Here is a 10,540-nt window from a genome sequence, read left to right as displayed (position 1 = left end):
TAGGATTTCAGGAGTAAGAGGAGTAATCCGTTCACACATGGCTTCAGAGTTTACAAAATACATTTCACATGTGATCTCCTCTGTTCACCATAAAAGCCCAACGAGATAAGTAAGAAAGGCATTTTGTATTTTTGGTAGCTGTGGAAACTGAAGTTAAAAAGATCCCACAGAGGGCTGGAGGTAGGGCGCTTGCCCAGCAAGTGTGAGGCCCTGAGTTCAAAACCCCAGTACTGCAATAAAAAATTTTAAAAAATCCACGGGAGCAAAAGATTCCGTTCCTACGTCTTGCAGTTTCCCATCCACAGTTAGTGATTCACTGTGATTCTGGGCTCCGTGGTCCCACAAGGACTGGGCTTCCCCAACTCCTGGGAAAACCCCATCTGCACCAGAGAAGCTGTGAGTAGGTGGGAGTCTGCAAACATCTCAGTTACTACCTGTATCTGAAATTTCTGAGCAATGACTTGGTCACGATGCTGACTATCCCAGCAGTTTTTATTTGTTTATTTATTTTTTTGGTAGTACTGGGGTTTGAACTCAGGGCCTCACACTTACTAATATGGTGCTTGGTTGAGCCACTCCACCAGCCCAAGAAGCAGCTCAAGTTTTTTCAGTAATCCTAGCTACTCAGGTGGCAGAGATCAGGAGGATTGCAATTTGAAGCCAGCCTGGGCAAATAGTTGGCAAGACCCTATTCTGAAAAACCCATCACAAAAAAGGGCTGGTGGAGTGGCTCAAGGTGTAGACCCTGAGTTCAAGTCCCAGTACCACAAAAAAAAAAAAAAAGGCGGAGGGAGGGGGAGAAAGAACCATATGACTTACGGGCTTGTGCTCTTTCATTTTTCATTTTTTTTTTAACCAGCTCGAGCAAGTTTTATTAAAGAAAAAATTTGCATTGTTACCCTCTAGTCTGTTCTGGTATGCTTCTAATGAGATCAGAATTACCTGGATCAATGATAGCCAGTGTGCATACTCTGTAGTATTCCCACACGCTGTGCCCAATTCAAAATTATTGCCACTGTAGTGATGGAGACCAGTTTCACCAACATAGCATAGTTTTCTATTTCAGATTTCCTCAAGGCCAGGCAGTTGGTGAGGATGCCCTGTCTGATCATCTTCAGAGTCTGCTTGTACCCCAGCACATATTTCCCACTTTTCATAACAAGTTGGAGCCTAGAGTTGATTGACTCCAGGGACTTTTTTGTCTTTTTTGCCGCCACCATCTTCGGTGGGAGATGACCCCCAACCAACAGCAGCTTGCCTCGTTGTTCTTTCTGGCAAACATTTGTGGAGCTCCTATCTGCTCTCTACTGGAGCCTGCATTTGGTGCCAAGGTGAAGAATAGGCAGTTTCTGTTCTCTGGGGGTGAACAGCCTGGGAGTCGTGGGGAAGAGTTAGGAGAAAGTTGTCCTAAAACCTCCAGATGTCACTCTACTACCTTCCTTCACTCCAGTCCAGAACCCGTGGGCCTGGACTTGTGTGGTTGTGGCTGTGGTTCTGGACTTGGCTTCCGAAAACAGAAGTTGTGGTTCTGAACTTGGCTTCCCAGAACACCTCCATGAGTGGCTTAAGGGGCGGTCCCTAAGGGGCTTCCCTACTCCCTACCCTAGGGATGTCCTCAGCTTCTAGAGCAGGACACTCGCAGGTTCTGTCCCCTGGCAAAGCTAGTCTCTCAAATTAGAGGTTTCCCAGCTGTGCCCAATCCTCTCCAGCACCAGATTCCCATTCCTGGAACTGGTAGTGTGTCTCAGGGAAGAAGGACCTCTGGGGAGAGTGGAGGGGACCATACCAGGAGGGGAAAAGCAAAAGCCCCCAGAGCAATGGTCTCACTAGGATTTCCTCCAAGGACCAAGCACCCAGATATTCGCATGACCTGTGTATTTGAATCTCTGCTGTCCACACTACATTTCAGGCTCTCGACTTGGCCCCTTGGAGATCAAGGCAAGGTTGCTGCACAGGTGACCTCTGTGCAGTGGGGCTGGGGCACCCTCTTGTGGCTGACAATGCTGGCAAGGCTCTCGGATATTTTTCCCCTTTTTATTTCCTATTTTGTTTCCCTTTTGATCCTCCAAGATAATTTCCTGAGCTACTCAAGGGTCCATTTGTTCTGAGCTGTCTGAGTGGCAGAGGCGGGCAGGCAGTCACAAATTTTCATGGAGCATCTACTGGATCTGCAGTGTAGTTTTCATTCTATACAGGAACATAAGTTGCTGGCACCAGGGTCACAAAAGTGAGCACTGTACTCTAAGAGATTTGATCCAGTGTCCTCAGCTCAACAACAGAGAAGCTTCAGCCCTAAGAGGCAAAGAGATGCACCCAAGTTCGTTCATATATGCAGATGACAAAAAACTCCAACCCCGTCCTCATGCAGCACTACCTCGCCAATTAAACCCCTATACATCCACAGTAAAGTCTCAGGACTGGCACTGGGCTTAGTATCCACAATTGATATTTGCAGAGTTTACATTTCTCATTTGTCATACCAGGGAGACTTTATGTCCACTGGAACACTGGAATGGCAGGAATAGAACCCCCACCCCCAGGAGGGGGACTGTCCCCTGTCAGGACACTGTTCCCAGTTGCTGCTCTGCCAGTCAGCACACCCAGGAGCTGAGCTCATCTGTGCAAACCTTGCTGGTCCCATGCAGATCTGACACTTCCTTAGGGCACAAGTCAGGCCATTGTCACTCTTAAGCACAGTCCAGGGTCCTTGGTACCTAACACATGCCAGCTAACTGGCTACTTCACTTCTGAGACATTGTAGGCTAGTCCCTTCCCATCCCTGGACAGTGTCCTCCTGGGAACCCCACCTGGGTGGGAGCTCCCACCCAGTGAAGAAATGGGTGCTGTCTGAAGGTGCAGCAAGTGGCCTTATGGCAATGACAGTCTTGTCCTCCAAGGTCTTCACGCATATGCTAGGTAATGCTTAGTGGGGATGTTCTGGAGGTGACTTTGTAGGGCTAGGGGCATAGCTCAAGTGATAGGATGCTTGCCCAGCACATTTGAGGTCTTCGATTCAATCCCCTGCTTCTAGTTCTGCTTCTAGTTTTCACTTTCTGCAGATTCTGGGAACAAAACTGCCCCCAAGTGCTCAGCTGTCTCCAATCTACATGTATGGCTCACTTCTCTCCTTCCATTGCTCCTCTCTGGACTCCCCCCCACCCCCCGGGATTGAAGCTGAACTCTTACACTTGATAAGCAGGTGCTTTACCACTTGAGCTATGTCCCCAACCCTTTTAGCTTTTAGTTATTTTTCAGATAGGGTCTCCTTAACTTTTTTGCCTGGATCCAGACTCATACAGCAATCCTCTTACCTCCATCTCTCATGGATGACAGGCACACACCACCACACCCAGCTTGTTTGTTGAGATGGGATCTTGTTAACTTTTTGCTTGGGCTGGCCCCAAACCACGATCCTTCACTTCCACCTGGGATTACAGGAGTAAGGCACTGAACCCTGATGTGCCCTTTTTTTTTTTTCTACAGCAAAGAGCCAGGCAGGAAGGTTGGGTTATCTGCACATCTTCCTTTCATGCGTATCAACTCTGATTTCTGAGGAAGAACCAGAATTGGGCTTCCAATAATGTGTCTGCAATATCAAAAGAGGCCACCAGGGGGCAGGTGCAGGTTGCTGAGAACAGTGTGGTTTGGACTGGCAAAGGGGGTTGTGATTTTAGTCTTGCATCCAGGTTTGGTGGGGTCACTCCCTGAGGGTGCAGTGTGGCTTGCCATTCCCTGCTATACCTGCTTGTGGGTGTCCATCATCTCATCTCTGAATCATAGCCATTTACGTCCACCCCACCTCTTCTCATGTCCCACAACCACCCAGCAGTCACTGGTATCAGACTGAGCTACCTGAAACCCATCTGCTAAGACCTTTTAAGAGCCTTGGAAGGTTCCTCATTCCCACAGCTGGACATGGTAAGTGAAAGGGGGGGACTGGAGAATCTTGTTCTTTCATCTCAATAGTAAAATTGTAAGAGCAAACCTTGTTGTTACAAGTTCATGACAAGAAAACTGAAGCACACGAGAAAAGTGACCATTTCAGCCAGTGAACACTTCAAAATTTATGTTCTGAATGTCCTTACTAGGTAGTGAGAGGCATATAAAGAACTTAAAGTGATGGCTCGTGTCGTCAAAGATACTACAGCTTGTTAGGAAATGCTATATACGTATAGAAGAAGGTAACTAGCCGGGCACTGGTGACTCACACCTATAATCCTATCTAGAAAAAACCTGGAGTGGCTCAAGTGGTAGAGAGCCTGCCTAGCAAGCATGAGGCCCTGAGTTCAAGCCCCAGTGCCGCCAATAAAAAGAAAGTAACTGACTTCCAGTGGCTTCCAGATGGGTAAGACAGGCAATAACAACATAGGAACATCAGAGGTTGGCCAGGTTAGGCTCCTCAAAGGGACTAGTGTCCTTCAGATGGAGCCACAAAAGATTTCTAAGGGTAGAGTTCTGTGTAAGGGAATTTAATGAATTCTGTTCCCAACTGAGAATGCCTCTCCTTTATTTTCACAGTTTGTAGTTTGCGTCTTTGCAGAAGAAGGTATGAGAAGCAATAGTGCCATTCGCCCCCTTCCCTGTCTTCTTCCTTCTGGGTACTTTCCCACCTTTTAAAAGTAGGGGTGGCCATGTGACTTCTTTGACCAGTGACATATGAGCAAAAGTGTGTCTCTTCTTGGAAAACCATTTGACAGGCAGTAGGGAGTCTCCTGTCTTCTCTCTGCCTTGGTGGCTAATGACAGTTCAGATAGTGAAATCTGCATCTCTGAGTGATGATCCAGGATCAAATGCCCAATCAGCCTGTGATAGATGGGTGGCATGATTTTGGCGGCAGGTGGAGCGGGGGGAGAGGTAGACAGGAAACAGTTTTTGGTGGCATAAGCAATTGAGTTTTTGAGATTGTTATTACAGCATATAGTTTAGTCTATACTTTACAAAGGACCTAGCTTTCATCTTAAGGCTGCCTGTAGGCTACTGACTTGGTGTGTAAAAATCTCTGGGGCTCCAGACAGAGAAACAATTTAAAATAGTGATTTCAATATTGAGAAAGCCAATGATGCAAAATGACATTTTTTTTTTTCGAATCAAAGGTTTCCAGTATTTTGTTTTCAAATTAAAGAAGGTGAAACAAATTCAGTCGCCATCTGCTTAGGGGTTTAGTAGCATTGAGTGACTCTTCTATTACTTTTCCACTGCATTGGTACTTATTTCTGTGAACAAGATGTCTCATCAACATCTATAAGCATGAAACGTGGAGGGCTGCAAATACATTCAGTTCAGAGGTAGACAGAACATTTGCCCTGGATTCCATCTCTAGCAACAAAGAACGAAACAAACAAAAAGAAATGCGAAAGTAAAATTGATGCTGATCACTGTCTCATCCTACCATGAGCAGATCTATCTCAAGATGAGTTGTATTTTCTCTAATTTTTTATGTTTAACAATTCTCTGTCAACATTTGTAAAAAATATATGTTATTTTGATAAATTGTGAACTAATAGTAATAATTGTGATAAGTTAATCCAAAAGGAAATTTCAAGCTCTAGAGTCTATGGTCACAAAAATAAGAATACAATAGCAATTTATATATTTTATGGCAGAGATGTTTGATGATCAATAAAAGATTTTCAGTGCAGATCCTAGCTACTCAGGAGGCAGAGATCAGGAGGATCAAGGTTTGAAGCCAACCCAGGTAAATAGTTCACAAGACTCCATCTTGAAAATATCCAACACAAAAAGGGGTGATGAAGTGGTTCAAGGTGAAGGCTCTGAGTTCAAGTCCCAGCACACACAAAAAAAAGATTTTCAGGCATAAATTATGTTACATTGGGATAGCATTCTGTGAAGGTAGTGGAAAGAAGGTACAAGGGAAGAAATAATGATACTAAATTTCCTATGTTATTTATTCATTTTGAATAATTTGAACTCGGGGTTTGCGTTTGCAAAGCAGGTGCCCTACTGCTTGAGCCACACCTCCAGTGCATTTGCTCTATTTTGGAGATGGGGTCTTGGGAACTATTTGCCGGGGTGGCCCTGAATCATGATCCTCCTGATCGCAGCCTCCCAAGTAGCAAGGGTTACAGGTGTGGGCCATTGGCGTCCAGCAAAGCTTCCTGTTAAGGAAGAGCATGCTTATTTCCGGTTCCCTCTCCACCTCTCCAGAGGCGACATTAGTTTGTGAATGGTGGATGAGAGCATCAAATCATAATATCATTTAGATTCCATTGGATACATTTAATATTTTATTTTAAGCTAAATATTTTTAATGTACCAGAAATGGCTGCCTTTGCAACTATTTAAACTGAGTTGGAAAAAAGTGCAAGGGAATACATTATTTTTATTTATGTATTTTTTTTTTTAATCAGTGTCTCACTATGTAGCCTGAGCTGACCTCAAACTCAAGATCTTCCTGCTTCTGCCTTCTTAGTGCCGGGATTACAGGCAGAGATACTTTATTTTTTTCTTTTGTTTTGTTTTGTTTTCTTTGGTTTTTGTGGTTCAAACTAGGGTTTGAGCTCAAGATCCCACACTTGCTAGGAGCTGGTGGCTCACGCCTGCAATTCTAGCTACTCAGGAGGCAGAGATCAGGAGGATCATGGTTTGAAGCTAGCCTGGGCAAGTAGTTCTGCGAGACCCTGTCTTGAAAAATCCTTCACAAAAATAGAGCTGGTGGAGTGGCTGAAGGCGAAGGCCCTGAGTACAAGCCCCAGTACTGCAAAAAAAAAAAAAAAAGATCCCACGCTGGCCAGGCAGGCTCTCTACCATTTGTGCCACTCTCCTGACCCTGTATTTTTAACAACAAGCTTTGGGAGGAGGCGAATTTGATCGAAATACATTATCTGCACACATGGAAATAGCACAATGAAACCCCTTCGTACAGTCAATTTATATTAATTGAGGGACGAATGATTTTTAAATATTGCTGAAGGCGTGGCTCAAATGGCAGAGCATCTGCCTGGCAAGTGCAAGGTCCTGAGTTCAAACCTCAGTACTGCAAAAAAAAAAAAAGTTTTGTGTACACATGTGGCAAATGACTGAAAGCTTACAGCCTGGGGAGATGCGCTAGAGGTGGCTTGGTAGAGGAGGGAGAGCAAGGCATTCTGGGTAGAAGGAAGAGCCAGATTAGGTATGGAGGCTGACACAGAGCATGTTCAGGGAACTGTGAGTGGACCAGATCCCAGAGGGCTATAATCTGAGGAAAACTGGGGTAGTGAATTGGGGTCCCACTAGCAAGTGCTAGGTTGAGACACTGTCACTTGTCATTTCAATTATGCAAGTTCCACATAATCACAGACTTCCTGTGATTCAGGAACTGTGATTCAGGAACTGTGATTCAGAGTACTGTGACAAGGCCTGGGACTGCAGGACTCACACCCTCTGGTTTTCAGTGTGGAACAAATTCCCTCGGATGCATTCCCATGTATTCTCATGCATGTGCTGTGTGCCGAGAACCTCTCAGCCAGGGAGTTTCAGCTGTTACCACGTCATCAGCAATGTGGTGGTGAGGGAGCTGGTGGTAGACTTTATTATTACTCCCTTGTGCCTTACAACTGGGATTTGCTCACTGAGAAAATGAGAGTTGTGATTTGGGAGTGAGGGAGGAGGGGGATAAGTTTGGCCCAAGACCTCCTGGGACACTGCATTGTCACCCTGTGACATTAAGCACTATCTCACTGGAAGGTGGAGGGAGGGTACAGAAGAGGTGGTGGGAGGACACCAAATCATCTCCATCTTTGTTAACAGCTGTGCCTAGCTGTGTAGAGATGTGTTCTCTAGCCAGGCGCCAGTGGCTCACACCTGTAATCCTAGCTATTCAGGAGACAGAGATCAGGAAGATCAAAGGTCAAAGACAGCCCTGGCAAATAGCTCAGGAGACCTTATCTTGAAAGTACTCAACAGAAAAAAGGCTGGAAGAGTGGCTCAAATGGTAAGAGCAGCTGCCTAGCAAGTGTGAGGCCCTGAGTTTAAACCCCAGTACTGCTAAAAAAAAAAAAAAAATATATATATATATATATATATATATATATATAGTCTAGAAACAGTGGCCCTCATTAGACTATAGAGATGGGGAGTTTTGTGTGAAACCTCTTAATATTCACTCAAAAATGTCTTAAATATTGTGCTGGTCAAACAAGGCATGTGTCTGAAAGCTGCATTTGACCTGTGGGCTGCGAGTCTGTGACATCTGTCTTAGAGTTTCTTTCTAGAAAGCACTAGGTCTTCATGTCCTCTCTGGCAGGTGCTTGGCTGTGACGCCTGAGTGGTGGTGAGGGTTCTGGGCTTAGTAGATGCTGGAGGAATGGCTGACTCCACTCCCCACTTCCAGTTCCTACCCGCTTTCCATATCCCGCTAGTAATAGAGCTCTGCCAGGAAGCTGGGAGCTTAGCAGAAGGTTCCAGAAGTGTCTCTTACAAGTCCAAGGAAGTCAGCCAATCCATATTCACCAGAAGCCAAGACCCTCCAGGGAGTTTGTCCTAAGGCCTCCAGTGTTTTTCTCCCAGGCATCAGGGCGGGTTCTTGTGCCTCTCCCAGGACAGAGCCCAGTGGGAACACAGACTGGTGACAAGTTCTCAGAGGGCTTTGTCCTGTGACTAAAGCCAGGCGAGGTAGTAGGACAGAAATGGAAATGCACAACACACACACACACACTCACACACACACTCACTCAGTGCTCCCAAGACCTTTTCCCACGCAGGCGGGGCGGCCGGAAGGGCAGCCAGTCATGGGAATAAGTGAGGCCCCCTCCCCTGTGAAAGCTCCACCCGACCCCATTTACTCCTGGCCATGGGATCCCTGCCCCCTCCCCTCTACTTCCAGAGGAGGAAGTAGCTGAACAATGTGGCAGATCGGAGGACGGGCACAGTGCCTGGACCCCACAGCCGGGACTGGTTGTGGCCAGGCTGTGGACTCTGAACCCTGTCTGCCCTGTACCCCTCAGGCAGCTTCTCCCAAGGTGGCCTTCCTCAGGCCTCTGCATCCCTGGGATGCTTCACATGGGACAAGTCCTTCTTTTTGCTGGCCTTGCCTCTCCCCCACTGTGTGCCTTCCCTCCCTCTTTCCCACTGTTTCTTCTAGACAGAGCCATCTGCCTGGGGGCAAGGAAAGGATCCAAGTGCTCACAGGCCACTCTCAGAGGGACGAAGACAATCACCAGTCATTTCATTTCCAGCTTCCTGGGCTCTGAAGTCTGTGGCAAGCACTACTTGATTTCTCCTGTTGGTCTAAAATAGTGTTTTGCCTGGGGCCGGAACCTTGACCCAGCAGGACTCATTCAGTCCCAGTTCTAATGTTTTCAACTGCCTCACTTTAGAAAATATTTATTCAAGAGCTGGGTGTGGTGGTTCCTGCCTGTAATACCAGCACTTGAGAGACTGAGGCAGGAGTTTCTAAAAAAAGGAAAGAAAGAAATTATTCAGCTGGGCATGCTGGTGTACACTGGTTCCAGCGATCGGAGCTGAAGGTGAGATAGGAGAATTGCTACAATCCATGAGTTTCAGGTCAGTGTGGGCGACACAGTGAGACAGTATCCTAAAACAAACAACTTGGTCTCCTGCTTCCTAGGCAGTTGCCCACTTGGGCTACACCTCCAGCTTTTTTATTTTAACTATTTTTTTGGAGTGAGCCCCTCCCATTTTTGCCCTGGTTTGGCCTTATATGTCAATACTCCTCCCATATAGCTGGGATTACAGGCATGGACACACCTGACTTGTTTGTTGAGCTGGGATCTCACTAACTTTTTGCCTAGGCTGGCCTGGAACCAAGATCCTCCTTCTTTCCACCTCCTGATTTCACCACAGTACAAACAATTTTTTCTTTTTTTGCTTCTTGCCCTCAAGGAACTTTCAGTCTAATGAGCTGTGACACACACACTAGGAAATATCTGCCTACAGGCATGAGGGCAATAAGGAAATGCTCTCTGGGGCTGAGGAGCTGCCTCGGGCAGGTCTGGGGAAGGGTACACAGATGCCCCACTCGTAGTGGGCTTTCTTCCCCATGAACTCACGTACGCTGAACACATCACAAGTCAAAACTGTACATCGTCTGCTGGGCCCCGATGAGCCTGTGATGGCTGCCACCTGACAGACAGGTTTGCACTTCAAGGTGTCTAGGTTCCAAGCTGTCAACTTTGGGTGATGTTTGAATCTGTGGCAAGGAATGAGGCCAGTTAGGAATAGAGAAGAGGCCTGAGGCCCAAGACTAGATAGGACAGGACTGGGACAGGACAGAGAAGGTGTGCAGGGACCACTCAGGAGCACTCAATGTCATGGGAAAGAGAGGAGAGGGTGCCATGAGGGAAAGGAGTGCTCAAGTCTGTTAAGCTGACTCTGGAGTTGACTGTTCAGAGACTAGAGGTGACCTAGGCAGCAGCAGTCTCTGTGAAGTGATGGGGACAGATGTCAGATTAGAGTCTTTTGACATTTGTTACTAGTATTGTTTTTAAATTTTTTACTATGGAACATGTTAAACAGGTGCAAAAGGTAATAGCATGAGTCAACAATCTTCCCCTCACAGGTACTGGTTCACCCCTCCCCTCTC

General features: G+C 46.5%; 1 pseudogene; it reads right to left on the bottom strand.

Annotated features, from left to right (window-relative positions):
• Nucleotides 1–895: 895 nt before the first annotated feature.
• LOC109688303 (large ribosomal subunit protein eL30 pseudogene) lies at nucleotides 896–2,034 on the bottom strand (annotated as a pseudogene).
• Nucleotides 2,035–10,540: the final 8,506 nt, after the last annotated feature.

Source organism: Castor canadensis, chromosome 2 (genome assembly GCF_047511655.1).
Source record: "Castor canadensis chromosome 2, mCasCan1.hap1v2, whole genome shotgun sequence".
NCBI lineage: Eukaryota > Metazoa > Chordata > Mammalia > Rodentia > Castoridae > Castor > Castor canadensis.
This window is presented reverse-complemented; position numbering and strand designations above follow the sequence as displayed.